The following is a 25809-nucleotide window of genomic DNA, read 5'->3' as shown; positions in this document are numbered from 1 at the left end:
TATAAGTATAATACAAAGTACGCCTTATTAACTTCAATAAGTTATAATTATTGTTTTAGCTTGAACAATATCGAGTTACAATTTATATTATAAATTTAATGAACTGGAAATCGGTGATGAAATTAATCCTCTTACAAATACAAGAAATTTGATATTATAATTTTATACAATTTATGAGATCTTATCTAACAGGAAAATGATAAGATATTACAAAGAAACTATCATAATTTTTTCCCGAAAATTTTTCACCAAACTCTCTAAACCTTGTTTAAATCAATATCAAAAATAATTAAGTTTCCACCTTTCATTCCTTTTGCTCTATTTATTTAAGCGGATTTCATTATAAAGTATTTCGATGATTGAATATTAGGTTTACAAATTTATTTGAAATCATTTGCTAAATTTTAAAGTCCAAAAATTTCTGTGACGCTTGTGGTAGCCCAAAAAACTGAACCATAGGGCAGAAAAATATTAAGTATTGCCGATGCGTTTTTTGAATTGTCCTAAAAGGTGAATGTTCACGAAAAACGAAGAATATAACGACATATGAAATTTAGGCTCCCTACTTAAAAATTGAGACTTTCTTAGCATTGTTCTTGTTCAGCATTCTAAGGTGCATACATTAACAAAAACTTTGGCCATTTGGGAATAATTCTAAAATTATATTTGCTTGATTTGTACTAAAATGATCTATATTAATTAAAAAATGAACCGTTTTTCTTTTCGATCAATATTTGCCTATAACTTGAATTTATTTGACCAAAACTAGCGTTTTTCTGGTTTATGTAAAAAAAAAAGGCTAACAATATTGCTAAAAAGTTCCATAAAGTTTTTAAAAATTTCTACAGTTATTTCTGATTCCTACCATTTCACGAATTATGCGAATTATGGTGGAAGCGCAAATAAATATTTAATACATACTTGAAATTAATATGCCATATCCTTTATTTGCGTTTCCACCATATATTGACATTTCATACCACTGCAATAGTTTTTTTAACCAAAGTGTTTTTAAGTATTTTTTGAACTGTTATAAATCTTGCTACTACAATTTACATCTACAATATTTTAAAAACTCTCTGTGCACGTTTATATTAATTATTCGACTGTAGGTATACAGTTGATTACCAGTTTAACGACAATAAACAAAGTTTTCAAATGTCTAGTCAGGGAATTGTAGACAAATGCTTTTCAAATCGGAAAAGTAGGTGTATAACTATATATGAAATATAATTCAGACATACAAACAAATAGTTTATTCAGTATTGAATGGTGTTATGCCATTTTGAACACATTTTTCAGAATTTATTTTCATATGATTGTGCATTCACAACAAATGCCACACAGAATTAACTATATACAGACATGTATAGAATAGACCATTTTATTTATAAAGGTGAATTCTTTCAAAGGTATACCATGTGTTCATCGATGAGACCATAAATTTGATCGCCAATTGTAAGAGGATTACAGGTAAAAGTACCACCCAGCCATGCAGCCTCAAGTTATTCAAACCTTACTTTATCATTGCACCAGTGCACGAGCGATGGCCAATTACAAAGCGAAAACCGTTTTACACCTATGCAACTATATTTTAAATTTGGCCGTAACCTTTTGGAGGCAGTATGGATAGACACTTTTGTTGATGTTTTCTTCCAGTTGAACATATCTTCTTCAATTTCAATACTTTGCCTGGACGAACATCCATCCATGTTTGTTACTCAATTACGCCAGAACAGCTGAACGGATTTAGGTGAAATTTACACAGATAGTTTATAACCTAGATTAACATATAGGCTACATTTACACGAAAAAAGGCTGAAATGGTCTGAAATAGGGGACAAAAGGGGTGTGCTTCAAAAACTTGCATCGATTAAGTTCAAATATTGACACGATATACCAGCTTCAAGGATAGTCTTTAATCTTCGGGGATGAAAGGGCGAAGTGAGAAAGTGGGAAAAAACAATTAAATATTTGCAAATGAAAGAGCGCGAATATAAACTGTACTGACAAAATGTGCCAAAACAAGAAGCATAAAGTTGCTAGAGAGTTGAACCACAGACGAAAAAAGGTCAACCAAATTGTCTTACACGGTTACAATGAAGCAATGTTCAAGGAGTCCTGCGATTGTATCATTTTAGTTAAGATGTGGTATGGCCTTTTTAGATAGTATTGGATTTGGTTTTTACATTAACAAAAACGGTGGCATAATCCTTTGACCTGGATTATTTTTTACAATCCAAGATAAAAGGCATTATTTCAGTTCGACGTAGTCTACTGAATACCATTTCATGGTATTCAAAAAGTTAGTTCAAATTGTACCATCCATATACGTATACGCTTGTATAGAATTCATGCAATGTGTGTAACCATGTTTTAGTTTATCGTTCATAATCATGCTCAAACAATATTTACAACTAACTTCATTATGATGTTGTAAATAAAACAAAACCATAAATTCTAGAGTGTGTTGTAGCTTTAGGTTGACTCATTGTTTCTCGTTAGTCTAGTCTGCTTGTCCAGCTAGCAATGTTACTATAACTTTATATATCTCAACATTAACTAAATTACATTCGAGATCCAAACATAAACATTATATACGTATATATATTTGTAATATATGTGTATAGATATTTAACATACTCTTCTCCTTCGCATAGTGTTAGGACATAAATATGTGTATACAAATGTAGGTACAGCTAACGCTGGTGCAAATATTTCCAGACTATCCGTTCAAACATTTCCATTTCAGTATTAGTGTAAGCGTACTACTTTTTCGTAAAAATTCGTTACAGGGTAAACTCACCGGGAAAGGGTTTAAAAAGGGACTACAAATGTTGGGTAAAACTGAATGTTTATCGGTAAAGAGGAATGGCAGTTTAAGAAGTAGCATACAATCAAAAAAAGTAAAATGTAATAGTTCTTTACAGTAAAACAAATCTAGAAATTTTATTTTTATCATTTTTTCGATCGTTATGTAATTTGGTACAGTTGAGTCTATTTGAATTCCTAATAGCCTGGTATTTTTTTATTTTCCTAAGTTCAGTAGTTTCTGATAAATTGGTAAGGATAGGCAATTTCTGCGACTGTCATTTTCTTCATAAAGACATCAAAATTCATATAAAGAAATAAAAATATGTTACTGTACTGAAATACTATTTAATAATCAAATTTCATATCCATTCCCATTTTGTAATTTTTAATGCAATACAAGTTACATATTTGATGTAATATTGTGTAGAATATGATATTGCGATTCTCCTCATGAAAATATGGCTGCTTTCCTGCTAATTCTGTCAATTTTCACTGTCTATTCCATCTGTTATTATTTTGATGGCATAAATGACCTTAAACTAAGAAAAACTGCCATGCTTTACACATAAAAATGACTATTTCCTCTACCTGAAAAATGTGGAATGTTGACTCAATGCGAAGATGGCTTAAATGTCCATGCATTCCAAGTATTCTCTAGCCTCTGATTTACTACATTTCCACTTAATTTACACTTTCCATGTCTCGAACTGACTCTCTAAAATACAAGTCACCTGCCAAGCCGTCCTAAATATCTTAATTATATCGAATAATTTGACAAGATTACTTTAAATACTTAGGATACCACAGAATTCTTACAATGAAAGGCGTGACTTTTGTTATCGGTAAGATCTCAAATATCATTGTTTTAAATTAATAACACAAAGAATGTACCCATTGAAATTCGCCTTCGTTGGAAATTTTAATGCTGCCTGAGCATGTGTTAGCGGAAAAATTATTTAAACACTTTAACGTTATTTTATAACATTATTGAATAACGAGTGAATTTTTTAACAAACTTTTACCATTCCACGATTTTTAATAAATAAATTTTTGATTTAAAAAACCAATTAAACTAATTACACATAATTCACTTTCTCAATCTACAATACACCGATGGGTAAACGAGTACTTTTGACATTTTTATGTTCCCTATAAAATAATTCAGTTGAGAGAAAGAATTATATTTTTGACTTTATAAATTCATTTTCTAAGAATATGTCAGAATTTTTTTTACATTTTTATTCATAATACGAAATAAATAAAAGCGTAGAACATCTGTCACAATAAAGTGTCGTAATAATTTTTATAAATTTATTATACAAAATGTCCTGCGTTTAAGTTTAATTTTTAGAAACAAGGTAACTCAGTTTATACTTGGGTGAATAAAGAGCCGAGTTGATTATAATCCTCCCAAAAAAATTGTAGCTACCGTTGTTTTCTACTACGTTTTCTTCTAAAAATTGGAAAAGATAAACTACTTGACTTAATTCTCTTTTACATTTTCTCAATTCAATATTAATGTATTTTTTGACAAATAACTAGAAAGCAATGTACAATTTATTAAAAAAAATTTGACGAAACGAGATAAAGATTATATCCTTCTAGAAAGGAAAAAAAACCCTTCCTTCGTTCTTGTTTAGATAATACTTACGGAGTTCTGTTGTGAATGAAGCATTTTGCTTGCCAACAACATTAGTTGAAATAATTGTCTGAACCAACCTTTCGAGGCACATTTGAAGTGAACCGTGAGACTCCATAAGATTGACATGAGCATCAAGAAAACTAGCCCTAAGATTGACATGGGTATCTAGAAAACATGTGTACTAAAAACCATGGCTTTGATTTGACACATTATCATAAAACCCTCTCTTGATGTCGTTTATTTCTGAATTATTTTGAAAGCTTATACCAAGTAAAAAATTCGTAGGACAGGAACTGTGTTAGCTAAGCGAATTCAATATTGCATTTTTAATTTTTCAAGACTTTTTATTTAGAAAACTAAGCGTCTAGAAAAAAAATCACATAAGTACTTTTTTGCTTTAAACTGTTTGAACAATACAAAAATAATTTTTATTTTGAAAAAATTTAAAATTTTGTTCTTTGCCGATTCCCCATTCCTTGTTTTTTGGTAGATTTTTCTCATTAACGAACTTGACCTTTCAAATACCAAAACCCTTCTTGATACAAAATTATTCGAAATAAAAAATTCAAATCGGAATTTCGACCGCTGCGCTAGAGAGTTAACAGACACATAAACGCATATGTATATACATACATACATAGATTTTTGACATTTATGACAAAATTCCACCGTCGCATCAGTACAAAAGCAATAGCTCCATTTCCTTTAACAATTCGCTAAAAAATTATACATAAACTATTAGAGTTTCTATTTATTTGTAAGTCTCGAAACTATTCGAGTTTCGGGGACAATATTTTCGAAAACATTTTTGAAATACTGAAACACTCTGTATTACTTAAGAATGTAAATTTCTATTTTACAATATTGACAAGACATTATTTTTTTCTTATTGTTAAATTCAATTGGGAATATTATTTACATTGTTCGTAATATACATTTATCGATATTATATTATTATATGTATAACAAAAAAAAGGTCTTATATTATTGTAAATAATATAATAATAAAATAAAATGCATAATATAATTTAATTTATATTGAGCTTTATACTTTTTCTTTTATATTTAAGGTCCTATTACTTTTTACATTATTCTTAAAAAAAGTTATTGTTTTCACTGAAAATTTAAGTAACAAAATTTAATGATATTTCTTCCTTTTAATATAAATGATACACCCCCCCCCCTCTGTATGTACTTTCTTGTGCGTAACAACGTTCTTATTTTATGTAGAAGTGTTGCTACCTAGTTGGACCCTTCCCTTGCTAAACATTTTAATTTATTATAGATTTTAATATATCCTATATAGGATACATCTAGAAATATATTTCGTCGTCCTCAAAAATTGGCTCAAAGGTATTTCAAAAAATACTGGTCTGCCAATATTAAGAAAACGGAAACTATGAACATTAATTACTTTTTAAAATATACACTATACAATAGTTTCTACCCCGCTCAATTTTTATCTTCTGTAAACCTAATATTTAGAGAAATTATTAAGAAATTAATTTTATAATTTTATGTAATATGAAAATAATTTTATAAGAACCGTTGAATGATCCCAATGCTACTTGGAAGAAAGCACGTTCTTAGCCTCTATGCAATACATCTTTGTTGCTAATAAATAATGAATATTGCAGTGCTTAAAGCAAGATAACATAATATTGGCCTATTTAAAAAGTCAAAGTTTTGTTGAACGTATAAAATTTGGTTAGATAATAATTTAAAATGTATGAATGTTTGAATATTTTTATTAATAGAAATTTGAGTTTTTCATTTTCATCAAATAGTCATATATCATCTTGCCTAAATAATGTTTCCTGATCCAAATCATGATTTTTATTGAAAACTAGATGACCGGAGAATTTAAATGTTCATTAATCTGTAGCTTGAAACTTATTGGCAGATATAATATGCATGACTCCCCTTAGATCGCCCGCTAAACACATTCTTTTTTTCCATCTCCAGGCTAACTAGACGCCTATTGACCTCAGGCCTTCACGACATGCTAGCTCTGTTTTATACCCATCGAATAGGTGACTGTTAAAACATATATTATTTATTATAGATGCTTGCTTGGTATAATGGCTATGTACATCTACAAATATATAAACAAATCTATAAATATACAACCAATTTATATACTACATATAAAGGATGTTTTTTTAGAGGTACACATCTTTGAGTTGGGCAACACTGTTTCATTTTTAGCAGATTTGACAGCAGACAGTTGCTTTGTGTATAATTTTGATTTGTCGTTTCATAATAAATACACTCACGCCAGAGGAACACTTGCAAACTATTGAAAGTTTTTTATTATTATTAAATATTTTTATTAATATTTATGAAATTTTTTTATTAATTTCCCGTATTATGAACTTATTAATCTGTCTCGAAGATCATGCAAGCTAAAATACGTAGATTATTTTCTTTTTGGATATGTAAAGTAACCTGTTTATGCCGGTAAACCAAAGACGACCGCACATATGCCGGTAAACCAAAGACGACCGGAATATAAGATTGGGGAAATACGAACGCGATTTCTGCCAAAAGTATGTTGAAAAAGTGTACATCCAGATGGTCTACACGCCATCCTTGGCGGCTATATTATAGTCTACAGTACAGAGGGGGGTATAATTTCGTGATTTCATTTCAGTGTTACAACATTTTTATTTACGAAAACTTTGTAAATCGGGGCGTTAGCATAATAAAACATATTGTCGTTAAACTGAAATGTTTAAGACGTAGGTCTGAGAAAACGGATCATGAAATATGTAGGCCAGTATGTACATTTATTTTTTTTTATGAATATAATTCACCAATTTCTAAAGTTTTCGTAAATAAAGCTGTTGTAGTGAGTGTGTTAGTCACGAAATCATACACCCTCTGTACTGTAGACTGTACCGACGTCATATTCAAATATTAATGGCATAAAATTATCTGTCAAATAAAGCTAGTTTTATTGATATGAGAAATATCTTTCTTTGTTTTATTTGAATTTATGTTAGTAAGTTGTGAACCTCTAAAAAAATCACCCATTACGTATACATGCACCTCTAATAAGGTTGTAAAGAGAGGTAAGTCCTTTTATTGCTATTAGATTTTCTCTGATATACATATAAACAAAGCATTACGCTATATATAAGTATATTTGTTTTATAGCCATGTTGTATAGTAAACTATTCATTAACATTTCTGTAACTATCCATTAATTATATTGCAATTACAAATGGCGCATTTTACTGTTTTCCTTCCTTTACTGTAATATCGTTTTGGATTTTATTAAACACTCATTCTAGATGTACCCGATATACCGTATGTATTCTTATTATTTATTCAAAAGTTTTACTTTTATTAGTTTTATTCGAAACGAAGAAACTTTTATCCTTTTTTTATTGTACCACACTATATTTTGAAGAGAAATAAATTACAGTACATTTTATTTCTAGGTACAGATTCATTATCTCTAAAAATTTTGGTTCTTGCTTTAAGACTCAGTTTGGCAGCACAATTTCTTCTAATTGGTCATCTCTCACTTGGTCATCTTCCGTATATTCTCGTAATTAGTAATTACCTATTTAGTATAGTATTTCTGTATATCTGTGTGTCTGTTTGTGGCATTATAGCTCCCACACAAATGAACCTAATTTCGGGTATTATGGAAAGATAATTTGATCGATGTGCTATTAGTTACTTTTCACTAACAACTGGAAAAGCCGATAACAACTAGAAAAGAGATGATGATCTTCAAACGATTGAGCAGACTTTCTTGGAACATTGCTAACGACACTCTCGATCAGATTACATTACGAGCAAAAAATCTAAATTGGTTCATCCGTTTATTAGCTACGATAACACAAACAAATATATCAGACCTGATTTTATAACGGGAGCTTCTTTAAACATTTCAAACAAGAGATTTTTATTACATCGGATGTAGATCCAGGTGCGTATAAACAAACACTTGATGCACAACATTCTATGTAAGTGGGAATGATGCCTTAAAAACTTTGAACTTTGAACTATTACAATACATTCTGTATTATAAGAACGATATTAAATTGTATTATAAACTAAGCAAACTTCCTATTTATTATAAATGGGTACAAATTATCAGGCATAACATTGCTTACATCCGTTATCCAGTATTCCACATTAGTTTATGGATATTCTATATGTTTGTACATGCTGATATTATATAACATGTATATGTTAGAGAAACAAATTTCTTAATAATCACATTTCACTGTGAAAATAAGTCATGTACAATGTAATAGAGATGATAAATACATTAATTATGTTTTACATACATTTTATCGTATTTTATAATACATAGCAGTTTCGCGACCGCTTCGCTAGACAATTTCAAGTTTTCAATGATTATTTGTAAGTTAAATTTAGCATTAGCTCCGTAATATTAATTTACGTAAAACTCTATTTTCGACAAATCGAAAAAATATCTTCGATTCAAGGATCACACGGGAAAAGATTTTGAGCTATCGACTTTTTCAACTGATCAATACATTTTTGTATAATACACATTTTTATTCTAACTAACTTACCATAACCTGAATTATGAAAACAAAACATTTAATGAACAATAACTTAATTTAAATTATTTAGAAAATAATACGAAATTTAGTCATTTAACGGAGAGTGTTCTTAGGTATGTTTCAAGTGCGAGCTTAGGCTTCCGTACCGGAAAAAAATGACGATGATCTTCAAAATCGATTCAGTTTGGAAATGCATAACATATAATTTTAATATACAAGTAATTACTATGGAAATGAATGGTCAAATAAACCTGGCTCAATTCATTTCGAAAAGTGAAATGGTCAAATAATTAGGAAATTCAAAACAATAATTCAAAAGATTAAAGTCAACTCAAATATTTCAATTTCAATTAAAATATTTCCAAAAATTTGTGCCAAAAAATGATAGCTCTCTAAATATCCTTTTCATCTCATATGATGTCGTTGACCACCACTTTGATATTGATTTAAGAAGGAGTATTATAAGTTTAAAGTGTTGATCTGTGCGTCTGTGTGTTTCTCAGTGGCATTACAGTCTCTAAACGGTTAAACCCACTTGATTGAGAAAATTTTATTGTTAAGTTTTCAAAAATCGGTTTACAAGGAATAAATCGCATTTGACGGGGTTTTCTTAATTTTGTAAATTTCATTTGTTGGTTTAGATTGATCGGATAATAATGAAATGATCACATTTTTTAAAAATCGTAGTCATGATAATAATACACAAATGACCCCATCGAGCTACGCCTCTGGCTTAACACATAAATATTCAAGTGAATATGATAGTCCAAACTAATTTTTTTGACAGACACACATAAATCAAGAAAACAATTATTAAGAGTTATTATTAATAATGATAATATGTTTTTTCATCATTTTTCATATAATATATAACATTTTCCACTCTTCCTCTTTCAATAAAAGAGAGGTAAATGGGTAAAAATAATTGTATATGAAATATAATATACCTACCATTTATGTATAATGCATATATATAGGGTAATGGGTTGTACCTTGACGGTAAAATATCTTAATCACTCTTCAACTTCTTCACAGATATTAGTTTCTATGATACATAGAATCGGTATGGAAACAAAGTTTACTTACCAGACGTTCAGCAACTGAAAGACTGATAACCTTTTTGGATTTCTTTTCAATCAAAGTAGAAATAAATACTCAATATTCGGTTATTTTTTTCTTAATTGACGGTTGTGTTTTGTTTTGAAATAACATTTGACCTATCACTTCTTATTGGTCCGTAATTTGTTATGCTATAATAACTTTGTGGAGTTAACATTGCAATAGGCACATCGGATGGAACCGGAATCTTGGATCAAGAAACATACTAGAACAAATTAATTCCAATAACTAAACTTAAACTTATGTGATTTCCAATCAGGTTTTATCTTCAATGTTGAAAGAGCGCTTTCAGATTCAATCGATTGAAGTATAAAAGTAAGTGATTCATGATACATCATTATCTTGTACCATGAATCACAATTAAATATAATATGTATATATATATATATATCGTTTTTATCGATAGTTGTCTTAAGTTTAATGATGCTATCTGTAACTTTATAAGTTACTATATATTTTTTAAAATTGCCTTAAAAGGCATGAAAATGTGATTTGTGATTCGTGGTACAAGACTTTGCCCTATTATACACATAAATGTATTTATTATATATAATAATATGAATTGGTTATAATCCTTTAATAATAATACATTGTGTTTTAAATCACCTGTGCTGTGTACATGTATAAAATAATATAAAGAAATATAAGTACATTTATTTATAATATAGTATAACTAGCTCGACCCGTAAGGAATTCCGCAACAACAGTCATTTATTTTATTTTTATTTATAGGTAATTTAAATACAGCTATAATATACAAATTACATAATGGACAAAATTAATACTATTTCTAAATTTTTTCTTATGCGGTACATTTTTAGACCATAAAATGGGATGTAAACCATGGAATTTAATAAAGAAGATATCGTGACGACAAGACAAAACAAGCTAGAGATAAAATATATAAGATAATGAATGAATGAATGAATGAATGAATATATTGTAATAGGTATATAGATGTACTCAACAGATCAGAAAAAAGAGTGATTTAGTCATTAGTCTCCCTCAGTTGCAAATTTTGTAGAAGTGACAAATGATTTTTAGTATGCTAAAGTGAATACTTTCTAAAATTAAAAAGGTTTACTCGAACTGTATTATTAATTAAAAATCCAAATACCAACTAAGGGGAAATTTTATCAATTTCATAAATGTCATGGAACAACTTTGGGAATCGAACTGTCTTAATAACTGCAAAAAATTCGTCATTTCTACACCTTCTCACCAAATTTTTCAATAGTTTCTTAAAATTAACTACTAAAAAACTTGGTTTAGCATAGGTGAATTACTGAGTACATTACGTCAAACGGATCTGATGAGAAATAAGCGAACACAAAGGAACAAACAAATTATCTCCAGTTTTTCATGGTTTTTGTTTTTTTTTTACAAGATCTTTTTGGTTGTTTTTTGATATCGGCTTGTTACAAGTAAAGAAAATGAATATAGGTTTTCTTTTTGAATACAGTGAATATTTCTATTCTTTATCTGGAAATTCTATACTTAAACTTAAATTAAAAGAAATAAAAAAATGTAAAATCATTTTATTGAACTCGAGTATACTTTCAATGTATTTTAACGAATATAATACCTGGAAACAGTTTTGATTGTATATTTGTCCCATCTTGAACAGGATGTTTTAAGACGAAATGGAATATGTAGGAGTAGTAAGAAACGAAAACATACATTCATATCTAATACTTTTTTCATAAATCGTGTAATAATATGTTTTAATGTCTATAATAAAATATATTTATATAAATGTCTATGAAATGAAATAAATAATAAGAAATACTAATATATTTTTATTATGTGAAAATCTGTTGAAAATTATCGTAAATGAGAGTTTGTAATGAAAAATTTTGATCATAACGAAATATATTAAGTTTTTTTTTTCATTTATTTAATCGTATAAAAAATGATAAAACATCTCAAAATTTCTCACCACTAACCATAATCGTATCGCTGTATATTTTCTGATGAAATAATATTTTAGAATACTCCGATAATTTTCATTCCCTTTTATTTCCAAATACCTATAACTATTGAAATTTTATCTCCAAATTTCATCTCTTTTTATTTCAACACAAAAAGTGGGTGTGCATTCACAGAGGCGGATTAGTTTTTTCTTTAATATGAAACGGATTTTAAAAATGGCCGGAATTCGTATCCACAAACACTTTTCTTTTCTTAAAATATATAATATATCATAAGCCAAACACCATGCATCAATTTTGTTATAGTTGTGCATTGTTTATCGTTGGTAGAGATTGCTAAAATATTTCTAAGTAAACTTGAATGACATCTACATGTCTGCACATTTCGGATTTACAGAAGTAAGTGAATTTACAGAACGTTTAAGTGATACACCCAATAAAAACTCCATTGTAAACTGAACCATACTGTATATGAATGTAAATGTTACCAGTATTTTATTATTTATAGACTTGTAATCCAATTAGATACCTACTACAGACACATAAGTCCACTAGGTTATAATAATTCATAATTATTACATATTTATTATTATTTTGTGGAACCATTTGTGTATTGAAAGTAATTATAAAATAGAGAAATATTATTATTATTATTCATCCATACAGGTACCTTTAATCTACTGTCGATCCATTATACTAACCTCGAAATATAAACCTGTTTCAAATACAGACATTTATACAATTTTATTATAATTTTACATTCGAATTCCTTCAATTGTTTTTATTAATCCCTTTAGTTTAGCCATAATTCAATTTCATTTGCTAATTTCTCATTGTAAAAGATTGTTTAAATTACATAAAAATGCTAATTTAAAGTTTGTTTAGGCCGTTCAATCATCAACCAGTTCTGTCTCTTGACAGTTAAATGATTGATAGTTGCCAAAACGTATAATTAAAAACTGTTTACAATTACTAGCTCATCAATCATTCTGTTCTGTTTTTGTGCTGGCTTGAGACATATGGTCTCAACGCCATTTTCTAAATTGAATTTCAAGTTCATATTCATTATTAATCGTTTGCTTTGGTTGAAAAATCATCTTTTCTCCAACTTATTTCAACTTAATTAAAGTATTCGTTTTTACGTTATTTGATTCTAATTAAAGTAATTTCTCGAACCATTTGTTCATTTCACGTGCTTAACGTGTGAGCCTTTGTGTTTCGATTTAAAACTTAAATATTGATTCATTCATCAGTGTACAACTTCAATGAATTGTGTAGTTTTTTATATTCAATCTTTACAAATTTAAATTCCGTACTTAAACACTGTGTTTTGAAATCACCGACGTGCCATCATGTGCATCGTTCAAGAAACATCCAGCATCGAGGTTTGATCGATCTTAGAAATATTTCACCCTTTTCCATCCTGTTTTCCCACCAAACCTTATGGCATGCGAATAACATCGAAACACATGTGAGTACAAATTAAAATCAGCCATTCTTTTTTTTTGTTTTGGAGCAAATTGCACAAATAAAGTTTATTTTTTAAACCTCATCTTAATGGCTTTTTGACGTTATAAATGCGTATTTCCACTACAATGTTGCAATCATCAGTAAAAGCTAGCCTGATACAGTCTAATGTGGGAAAAGCTTGTAAAATAGTTTTTACTGAAAGAGGCACTTTTTAACGCTCAAATTATTTCTACATGCATTTACTAGTTTTCAATTTCGTACTTGGTCATTTGCTTTCTTATTACAAATATTTTATTATTACTTTAAACTTTGAATTCGTTACAGATTTTCTCCAAATATATATTTGAACAAAATCCACTAAAATTGTTGTGTATATATAAAGGAAAATTCACAAAATGATCCAAATGTTAAATGTTGAATAAACTTTTATCTTTGTTCTGACTTAAAATGAGTATTAAACTTATACAGTACTTAAAATATAAACTCAATAAACCACTTCTGTGAACACACAATATGTGCACAGCACTGAGTACACACATTGGGTAAACAAGCATTCTCGTACCCGCACTCATTTATACGGGGAAAGTGTTGTACGCGGGATAAAACTTTTCAATTTAATGCTTTAACGCCAGTAAAATCTAACAAAAAAAAAAAAACTAAAATCGCAAAATGCGATGTAAAGCTACTTTTTTGGTTGTTTGGTTTGGTTTTGTTATTTGGCCCCTTTAGAGGAGTGTGAAACTACGTTTTACAATAATAAGTGCTACCTGCGTAATCCGTAAAGAACTGAAAACATTCAAAAACTATAAGCTTTTGGCATTGGTTGCTACTATCATTAGTACAGTTTTGATTTAAGGTAAATTGCATCCAGGGTACTTTACTTACCCTATTTATTGTAACATTTGTAATAGCACTTTACTAAGCAACACACACATACCCACACACACATACAAACCACCAAAAGTAATGTATGTACTTTAAATCGTTTAGCGTTTTAGATAAGTATTTTCTAAATTGCAAAATAATTTCGTTTTAGAGTATAAATTAAATAAAATTATATGTTTGACAATATTAAAATACTTTATATCAGACCGTGAACCCATAACAAAGCGAAATTTAAGTAATTCTAGTCTGCTTTCCTCAGAATTGGTAAAGAAAAGTTGTTAATTAAAGAATAATTGATTTAATAATCGCGGATTTTAATTTAAAAAATGTAATTTTTTCGATTTTTGTTTTTTTTTTTATGATTTTTTTTTTTTTTTTGGTTTTGAATGAATTTTTTCGGTGTCTGAATTTTTTTAAATTGATAAATAAATGCTTGACAATTGAAACAAAATTGATAACTTAACTGAGTTTCGATTTTAATATTTTAATATTTTGGATTTTAGTTTATGGTAAAAAAAAGTTTTTGTATACACAATACGTGAAAAGAAATGGATTGAAATTCCGAAAAGCAAAACAATTATTCAGCTTGTCCGACATTTGGAAATTTTTGTCATTTGTTCTTACCATAATGTGTTGCTAAATATTTTCTTTAAAACGAAAAATATCAAAAATACCGAAAAGTATCGTTAAAATTTTTGTTTCATCATGGGCTCACGCACGAGTCTACGTATATTAACAAATACACGTTTTATTATTTATGTTAGATTGTCGCGTTGTATTAAAAGTAATTTTCAACACGTATGCTAATTCTTCAAAATGTTTTTTATAGTTAAACTATTGAAATTTCAATTAACTGGAAAACTCTATAATTTCCTCGGCCATAAAGTGGGTTTTTCATCATTTCGTCACTGTGAGGAAAATAGTTTATCTAGAATTATTATCGAAAAGAACTTCGAAACAAAAAATAAAAAACCAACTTCAATAACCTCCTTATCGTTAAAAACTGAAATTATATTACATAAGTATGCTTTAAAATTTGTGTGTAATTATTATTCAAAAAATTATCATTGGGATGTAATAAATTTTGAATGCACAATTTTAACATAAAACAAAGGGACTAACTCAGAGTTTTCCCCAATAATTCGTAAAAGACAAGTATTTCGAAATAATTAGTCAGAATGCTTACATATCTGACAACAAAAATGAGTGTTTTTCACAAATAAAAACAAACATAAGGATGATCATAGAAAAATTCTGAACACAATATACAAATACAACAATCGGGGAAGTTTCGAAAAACAAAACCAACGTAAATGAATGGCGTTAGAATATATAATATCCTATTGCAATATCTCGTTTCAGGACACAATTTTTTTTTTTACGACTAAAATTTATATTAAAAAATTGCTTTAGAAGTACCTTATCGATGGCAAAGTCTCGTAGAAAACATTACACTGACATTTGAAAAAAATACATAGCGCAGTGTATTATATACCAAATATATAGAGAAGATAATTTTCTTCCATACTTTTAAAATATTAAAATATAAATTAATAATTTTGAATATTCCGAAAAAATGAAAGTACTGATCATTTATACTTCCTGTTTCATATTTGTATGGCAAAATTTATTTTTTAATGGAAGACTTTTAATGATAATGATAATGCTTTACGAAAATATTATTATAAAATTTTATAATTTTTAGTATACACTTTGTCTTTGCTTGTGAGTGTGTGAATATGTGAATTCTGAGTGATAGACAAGTTCTTAGTCCGAAAAAACGGTCAGGACTCTGATCTGAACGTCATGCGCATCTACAAAAACCTCAATCTAGCCTATTCTGGTAATTTTTATTCACGTTTACTACAAAAAAAAAACGCTTAAATTTTATTTCTTAAAAATGGGAACCATTCATGTCGATACAAAATTGAGAGTGCTTGATAAATTGGTGCTTATTTAACTTATTTTTAAAACCGAAAGTTCAATTCAAAATGTCCAAGAATTATAGACTTTTGCTTTATAACCTGCTTTGTTCTAAGATAAATAAACGCCTGAAGCTATTTATAAATTTTATTGCAGTTTTCATCTTTTATCATATTGTATGAAAATGAAACAACTTTGCCCCGACTCATTTCTCAAGCTGGAGACTGGTCTATTATGTTACTTCTAAAAATAAATAATGCGACTGTGTATGAGCTTGTGAGCTTTAATAACATCATTGTCATCATCATATGATGTTAGAATAACGTCTGCCATCATCAGCATAATCATGCTAAAAACTAAAGTGCTATAATTAGTATTTATATTAATGTTATATAAGTTCACATTATACTTTGTTGGTTAAAATATTCACCTAACATTATTAAAAGTTAGACCAGACGTTAATTATCATCATATGATTATCAGAATTTTATTAAATTCCCAATGGGTCTTTAATTGAGTGAGCGTCCAGAAAATTATTCCCATGCTGTTCTAAGCGATGATGTCAAGAAAATTTTACAAAAAATATGATGATAAAAATCTGGAATTACCCCAAACTAAATTCCAGCATAGAATATTTCATACTTCTATACATCCCAGGGTCTTTGCTAAAATAAATAAATAAAAATACAAAAGCTGTTAAAGCATCAAATCGTAGGCAAGGAAGTTTAAAAATTGTACCAAAAGGACTGCTGACATACTTTCAACTTATAAACTCCCGATTGAAAAAAAGGGGCGTGGTAATCTAAATTTAACATGTATGGAAATCTCTGTATCTTTGCATCTATCTGTGGCAACGTAGCTCCTAAACGCGTGAACCGATTTGATTTTTTGTTTGTTTGAATGTTACAATAATTGATATTGAATTTGATCGAGAATGCTCTCAGCTATGTTTTAGGTGCGAACTTAGAATTATGAACCCGAAACAATTATAAAAGAGGCGGTAATTTTCAGACGGCTGAGCATAAAATCGGTTAATCCATCTAGGAGCTACAATTTCTGTCAGAGGTTTCTTAAAATTTTTAATTTAAAATTATTTTTAAGACTTCAATTTGGGCTTAGAAATTACCCATATGAAGTAAACCTGAATTCTTTTTAAAGGTAAGAGTCTGTGAGTTAAAGAAAAGCACTTGTGTTCTCGCGGGCGTGTTAAAAAGCTTGGCTCCTGAGTTATGTACTGTACCGTAACACAAAATCCGATTATAATTCTTCATTTCGTTAAAATTGTCATTTATACACACTGTATACAAAACAATCGACTTTAGCTAGTTTTGTGTCTTCTTACTTGTGATTTAGTTAAATTGAAATAAATATTGACTCAATAATGTTGTGCAGATTAAATAAAACCACATATCTACTGCAGTCGTCTTTACCTTTTTACTCATATTTGTTTACAACTTTTTACGCTCTAGATTTTGTAATCATATATATTTTATACGTGACTCTGATGTCATCTAAAGTTAAATTGTTTGTTTGATTCATATCTAAAAACCACTTTCAAATGAAACATCCTATACAAATATATTATTTATTCGGCATAATAATACCGCTGTTAGCTGTTGGTGCTTTGCTATGTTAGTGTGTAGATATTATTAATCCACTTTCGTCAAAGTATATACACATATGTAGTATCAAATCCGTGTTATGTGCCACTCTTAGAGGCTACATCAAAGGCTTTCTGATTACTTAAAATAATATATATATAAATACATTTTTTGATGAACAAAGTTTCCAAAAATCACAAAAAATTCTTAGATCATCGGGAGTTTTATTATTATTTCATCGTTCAAAGTTGTCTGAAAAATGATGAATCATATAGGTTATCCTTTTCAATTGGATATTTCTATACCAAAAAATCTAGAAAGTGTGATAAAAAACTATTTAAAATGTTTAGACAATCTTGTAGTTAAAATAATACCATAAAAATATAAGGTTGCCGAATATAAAAACAAAATTTTAATTTAATTATGAGTCCATCGAAGATTCATCATTTGATAAACAGAGACGCCTATAGTTATAGTATTGATGATTGAAGACCGATATCTATATTATCAAATTTATAAGCATCACTTGCACATAATATATTATATGTTTTTGTATTTGCGTGGTATTGTAAAGCTAAAAATAACATATTAGTTGACTACAAAGTATGTATTTGGTTTATATGTATGTACCGTGCAAAAAACCAAAACTCTTTTACAATACTGTAGGTATACAATCACCTTAAAATTAATTAAGTGAAAAGGCATAATTTTTACAAACAAACGCACCCACAAAGACACATTCGCACATTTTGATTTTTGTTTGTTTGGAAGGTAATTTGATTAACAATGTTCTTAGCTGTGTTTCAAGAAAATTTCTGAGCTGTTTGAAGATCATCAACACTTGCTGGTTGGTATCGGGTACGGAACCCTAAACTCAATACTCTCGTTCAACTTATAAAAAAAAAATTAAAATGGGTTCATCCGTTCAAGGGCTGCAATGCCACATGCAGACACATAGAAACACATAAACGTTAAACTTATAACATCTCTTTTTGTTTATCGAGGCTTAAATATAATTCATATTAATAATAATATTTATGATCTGAAAAGTTTAGAGTCGCATTCACATGAACAGCTTGGTTTGATTTTCGTGTTGAAAGCAATAACTTTTTATTAGAATTTTAATAAATATATCCGTTGTTATATATAAAACTAAGAGTCGACGTACACACGAATTGAACTTGATTCTATTATCTTTTCTAAAACATATATGTGTATACAAAATACAAAACTTATTTATAAAGCTATTATTTAATGTGGGCATGTTTGGGAAGGCTTAAGTTTCTATTTTGAAGAAGAAATGAGTGTGCAAAATGTACAACAAACAATATACTATCAAAAACGATTAAGCTCGAAGTGAGCCTTGACAATTTGAGAGTTCAAGTTTCTGCTTGCTGCCTATAAGTTTTCTTCAAATTACTCAGCACAATAGTTAACTCACAATTCTTGATTATACCGGTATCTTTTGATTTTATTATTTTGAAGACCAGTTGTGGCAAAGTTTACTAACTGCTACGAACGCCACACTGTGTACTGTATTGAGGAAATAGTAACATTAGCGATAGTTATGGCGGACGAGCCAATGCAATATGATGGATAGCCCTATACAATACTGTAATATTATTATGCTAACAATGATACTATGTATAGTATCTGCGTCTATACCATGCATTGCAGTATACCTCATGGATTTCTTACCGTGTAGATTTAGATTCATCGGCCTCAAAAACTCCTTTGATTTCTTTTTATTTTTATTTTTGTTCCGAAAAAATACTTTTTTTTTTTAATTTTTGATATTAATTTTTAGTTTTTGACCCTAATGGCTTAGTTAAAGAGCTAACTAATTCCCTACGCAGTATGCTTAGGATAGTGGACTCTGCCTTCTTAAATTCACTATATTTGATATTTGATGCCAAGATACTATAGAGCATGGTTTATTCATTTATCCTCCCCAGCCTTACAAAATAACTGAGGATTTCAAATATTAGCGAAAAAGGTGGTAAAATACATATAATCTATGAAAATGGGTCTATGGACTCCGAGTGAGTTTTGGCCCGAACCTGTCCTTCAAACTACTTGTTTGACGTAAGTCTGAATTGGCCTGTAAATGTAATAAAAATACGTTTCCTCAATACTTGCTGACATCATAAAAACGACAGGCAAAATTAATTTGCTTAAAAAATATTAAAATCAAAATTTTGTCTATGAAAAGATAAAAACAAGTTAATTTCCAGAAAAAAATACTACATGACGAAATACACATTTAAAAATTTACGTTTTTACTCTAGGAGAGTAAAGTGTTTTATTCGTGTTTCAACGTGTGTGGTTTAGAGTCCGAAAAGATTTGAATGCTAACATTACGAGAACATAATTTTGAATTAAAGCCAAAGAAAGCCGTTTTCGGGTGTATAAGAAATAGCAAAAGGCTAAAAACTGTCGAAGGTACGGAATGTTTTTAAAAAGGTTCGATGTGTATATATTTAATCGATAGAATAAAATAAGATCAAGAAACTTCGATCCAATTCTAAATATATTTATATGTTTACTTATTCTCTATATTATATTATACGAAAGATAAATAAAACCCTTTCTTCACAATATTATTAACCATTTTTTTTCCCTAAAATTCAATTCGATTAAATTTTGGTAAAAAGATTTTATATGTAATACAAAATTGTTTGGTTGTACAAAATTGTTTGCCGACTAATTTAATAAAAGAGTCGAAATGGAAAAAATAATCGAATCCTATAATAAATAGTCTGTCGAATATAAAAACTGTATTGCAATCTGGAAATAATGAATAAATGATTGATTGATTCTATTTTAAACGATGATAACCACAAAATTATTTTTAATAGATGTGAACTTGTGAAATATTAAAATATCCCCCAAGTGAAACATTAAACCGTTTTACGTCGAAAAATGTGATATTTTTATAATAAAAGTGTTGTGAAATAATATATGCACGGAAAAAGCAAGAACAAATAATTGTGATCCTTCACAACGAAACTAGTTATAACGAAATCAAAGATGCTCAAAATTTATTATCCTGATTTTCGTATTGAAAACTCAGTTCCGATTTGTATAGTTATAATAGTTTACTTTGTACAAAAAAGTAAAGTAGCAAATACATGTTTTCATTTTTTTACCCCCGAATCAAAAAAGGGATGTTTTAAAACATCGTATGTCTGTTTGTCAAAAAAGTAATTTAATGGAGAGTATTCTTAGATACGGTTTACAAGCATTACTTGTCATAGCAAGTGGAATTTTCAAAATTTCTAGAATTTTTAAATTTTGAAAATTTCACTTGTTATGAAAAGTAGCAAGTCTCAGAAAAAGAAACAAGTCCACTCAAACTTTGTTTGTAATTTCTTAAATATACAATACCTTAAATTATGATTATACAATTTTGGTGTTAAAAACGCAACACCAAAGATGATTTTTAGAAGTTTATATCTTTGAGTTGATAAAACTCTTTTGCTTGATAACCGATTTGATAGCAGATAATATCCTCGTATTTAGTTTGGATTGCCATTTCATAATGAATAGGCTCACGCAAGAGCAGTGCTTAAATATTCTTCTTTGGGAATATTTAAAGTCACATGTTTACGATGATAAACTAGAGACGACTGAACACTTGTAATAACACTCACAATTGCTGTAAAAAGTGTAAATCCAAATTGCGCTATTTATGCTCCAGCCTGGTGTCCAAATGACCGAAACCATATTCAAACATGGCTTAAAATTATCTTTCCAATAAAGCCAGTTTCATTTATTAAAGAATATTTTTCTTTGTTTTATTTTAACTAAGATTTTTGAAAAAAAAACACCCAAGGAAATAGAATAGCAATTATATTTGTTTTTAGCCCTATAAGCTCAGTTATCTAAGGCGTAGCCAATTCCGTCCGCGGTATGCTTAGGGTAGCGGGTTCGATTCTCGCCGTCGCAAGAAAATTAATTTAATTAATAGTTGTGATGGTGTAGTGCATGGTATATGCATGGAAGAGGTGCACTCACCCTCTGAAATTAAGGAGCTGATAAATGAAATTATCAGCGGAAAGGTGGTAAAACACATATATGGTATGACAATGGGCTCTATAGCCTAAGTGTTTCCTTCGTGGACAGCCAATATAACCTAACCTTACCTACGTGAAAATACCCATTTTGAGTACCTTTCCCTGAATTATGTACCTATTTTGAATAATTCAAACACTATTATCTATTATTTTGGAATTTTTTATATTGTGTTCATTTAAAGTCGCTCTGACAACCCAGGTCCATGTTGGAATTTTGTATTAAGTAATTTTGCAGTTTCTAAATGAGTACTACCCCATTGGTACATAGTGTTGGCGTAAAGTTTTGATTTTCAGATTTCAACAAAAATATCAATTCCTGAATAAAATTCTTCGTAATGTATTTTTTAAGATCTTTTAATAAAAAATATATAATGGGGAGGAAATATGACTTTATTGATGGAGCTTTCCTACTCAGATTTTTTTTTAAATTTTCCAATGAGGCATGGAAAAAATTCATAATACTATTGTTTGATTTTTATTTTAGACTGATAAGCAAAGATAATCAATATTGTTGCAACATAGCTTACACTATTGATATCGATACAGACATTACAAAACAACCTCAATAGGTACTTACACACAATGTCATAGACAGATGAAACAATCATACAAATAAAATTCAAAGGGTTCTTTTTATTTAAACAAAAGTTGTATATTCTCATTGATTTCATTGACACATTTATAATATATGACGATATTATTCATTTCAATAATGTTTTCTAGTTCGAGTTTTGACCTCCATATAAATGTATATACACATTGTTGCTGTATAAACAAATGTTTTAGTTTGATTACAAAGAGTTTTTAAAATACTCGAGGTGATTCGCTTAAAAGACATTTAATGAAATGTTAAATAATTCAGCAGGTTTTTTGCTATTACGAGTAACTTTGTGTACTGCAAACTGTTTTGATTCAATTTTTATGCATCGAGGAAGCAAAGATTACGAAATAAATTTTCAGGTCTATGGATTATTTACGAATTTACATATATTTTCAGGCCTATGTGTTATTTAATGTAATATGGACTGGAAAAACATAAAAATCCAATCAAAAATTACTCACCCAATCATTAAATCAATCTGAATTTTGTATTTTATGAATAAAAATAACTCATACTTACACCAAGTTTCATCAAATTCTAAAGCAAAAAAATCCGTCTCCAATTTGAACAAAAATCCGTTTGTAAAATTGATCTATAAAGTATAAAAATTGTGTCTATTTGACGATTGGGCACGTAGTTTTTGAAATATCAGGAACTTGCTGTTCATGTCAAAGTAAAACGAAATTTTCTTTATCGGTTCGATAAATAAAACTTTTTCAAGAGTCTTCAACCGCTTCTTAAGAACTTATCATTCATATCAAAATTAAACTTTTAGGTCTTTAAATAACTTAATACAATTGAGACTCAGTTAACATAAAAAACATCGTGTTTGGTGATTAGGCGATTATTTTTGAGATGTTTCCTTAATCGCTTCAGATTTTAGAATATATTTCGAAAATTACCTCACCCAATCGTTAAATCAATGCGATTTTAGTATTTTTAGGTGAAAATTTTTCTAAATACACACTTTCATACAAGTGATGTTTCAACAGAATCTCAAGAAAATTAAAAATTTCGTGAAAGTCATTGTCTTCGATATGGATAAAAATCATTTCCTCGAGTAAACCGAACATCAAAAATATATTGAGCTATGCCGTTCTCAAATTGACAACATAAGGACCATACTCTGAAAAAGATTAAAATTTACCCGTTCCTATTTTCAATAAGAAAAGAGTTTTTAGTAGTTTTGTTTTTGTCACACTACATACTACATAATTACAAAATTTATTGTGAAAGTGTGTAGATTGAATAACCCCAAGGGTACATCAACTAATAAATTAATAATAATAACAATAAGAAAAGAATTGTCCATAATCCAACCTTCTTAAAATACTTTTTCTTGACTTTACTAGCTCTTATGCAACAGTAAAATAGTAATTCCACCTCCAATACGCCAAGTTCTCCTCATAGATTAAACCGAAACCATAGAGAGAAATCAACAACAATATATTCTATTGAAGCTTGAAGCATATAGAATACAAGCAAACATTTGAAAATGAAATAAAGTTTGTTGTTTGTTGTAACATGTTGTTGTTTGTTTGACAATTTAATCGTGCCATGTTTTACAACACACAGACAAACACATGATGCATACACATATTAGGTAGGTTCTATGGTATAGAAGTGTGTCATACAACATGTGGATACATGTTTGCGGGATGTGTTCACATTAAAGTTTACGTGGAATCGTCATATTATTATATAATGGAATACAAGTTTTTGGTACATTTTGTTTAATTTCATTTTGGACCATTATTATATTTGCATATAAAGTATTTTCATTGAATTTACCTTTAATAAATTATATATTATTCTTTTGAGAAACAAACTTTTGCCTTTTTATAAAATGTACTGTGAGTAAAATTTTTAGAAATTATATTCGTAATTTTTTGAATTTTTTGAAGGAACTGTGCTCCATATAAACATTCCAAATAAGTTTTTTGTATCTGATGTTCAAAATTGGGTATTTGACTGGTTTCTGGAAATCATCTCACACAATTGATCGTATGTATGGGACCCATAAAAAGTGTTTAAATTTAATTATTTTATGTATATTAAACTAACAAGTGAAATTTACAAAATTTATAAAACCCCCGACAAATTTTTCGGTTACGGGACCCTAAATTCACTTTTGAAACTCATATCTAAAAATCACTCATCATTAAATTACCTTTCAAACAAAACCAAAAAAATCAAAATCGGTTCATGCGTTTAGGCGCTACAGTGCCACAGACAGGCACACACACATAGCGGCCAAACTTGTAACATCCCTGTTTTTTAGTTCGGGGGTTAAAAACCTCTTGATCCTCATTTTAGTTGTTTTTTCCCCACAACGTTTTACGGTTAACAAGATCGAACTTGCGGACTCATGCCTCAATTGACATATGTATTTCGTTTACGAACTCAGTCACTTTTTAAGCTCTGAGCACGCCATAAAAATTTTGGCAGAGGCAATCAATTCGATTTTTAGTTATCGTGGCGATTGACAGACAGATTTTTGGTTGAAATTTTGTATTTATCATAATTATAAACGTTACAAACTTCCGACTAAACTAAATATACTCTGATACTTGTTTTCATATATACAGAATATAAAAATCTCCTAAAATAGGCGAAAATATACTAATCGATGTTTAAAAATAAATGTCATGGTATTTATAACGAGCTCAAGTCGAGATTCATTCAATGATGAGAAAATCCAATATGTCATATTTAACAAAATGATATTTTAATGTCAATTGACAGTATTTTTTAGGCATAAATAAACATAAATATTTCATTAAAGAATATTATTAATAAATTCAATATATTAAATAACATAATACCCATTCAATCTAATATTTTATGAAGTTATAGTTATAAAAGAGGTCGGACCAGCTATCGTCAGTCCATATACATGTATAAATATTATATTTTATTTATAAATCACATAGGTGTATGTAGTATCCTACCCAACTCTTCCATCCATATGGTAGACTATATTATTACTACAAGTTCTATGAATAATACAAAATGTTTTATCACAATCATAACAATAGCTATTGCCTTCTATCTATTTTAGTTAAGCATGGAACGGCGCAAGAAAGATAAGAATTTGTTTACGCAATTTTATTCAAATTTTTTATGGTCAATTTTTCAACATTTTTCGACCGATGAGTATCGGGACTGCAGATTCTTTGAAAACATGTCGTGAATGA

At 28.8% G+C, this 25809-nt stretch overlaps 1 protein-coding gene across 1 annotated transcript in view; it reads left to right on the top strand.

The window, feature by feature from the left end:
- The window catches only part of LOC123298650, a 102815-nt gene that overhangs the window by 1039 nt on the left and 75967 nt on the right, over positions 1 to 25809 (top strand). The gene's annotated exons all lie outside the window — the stretch shown is intronic.

This window comes from Chrysoperla carnea, chromosome 4 (genome assembly GCF_905475395.1).
Source record: "Chrysoperla carnea chromosome 4, inChrCarn1.1, whole genome shotgun sequence".
NCBI classification, from domain to species: Eukaryota; Metazoa; Arthropoda; class Insecta; order Neuroptera; family Chrysopidae; genus Chrysoperla; species Chrysoperla carnea.
The sequence above is the reverse complement of the archived record's forward strand: the minus strand, read 5'-3'. Positions and strand labels throughout refer to the sequence as shown.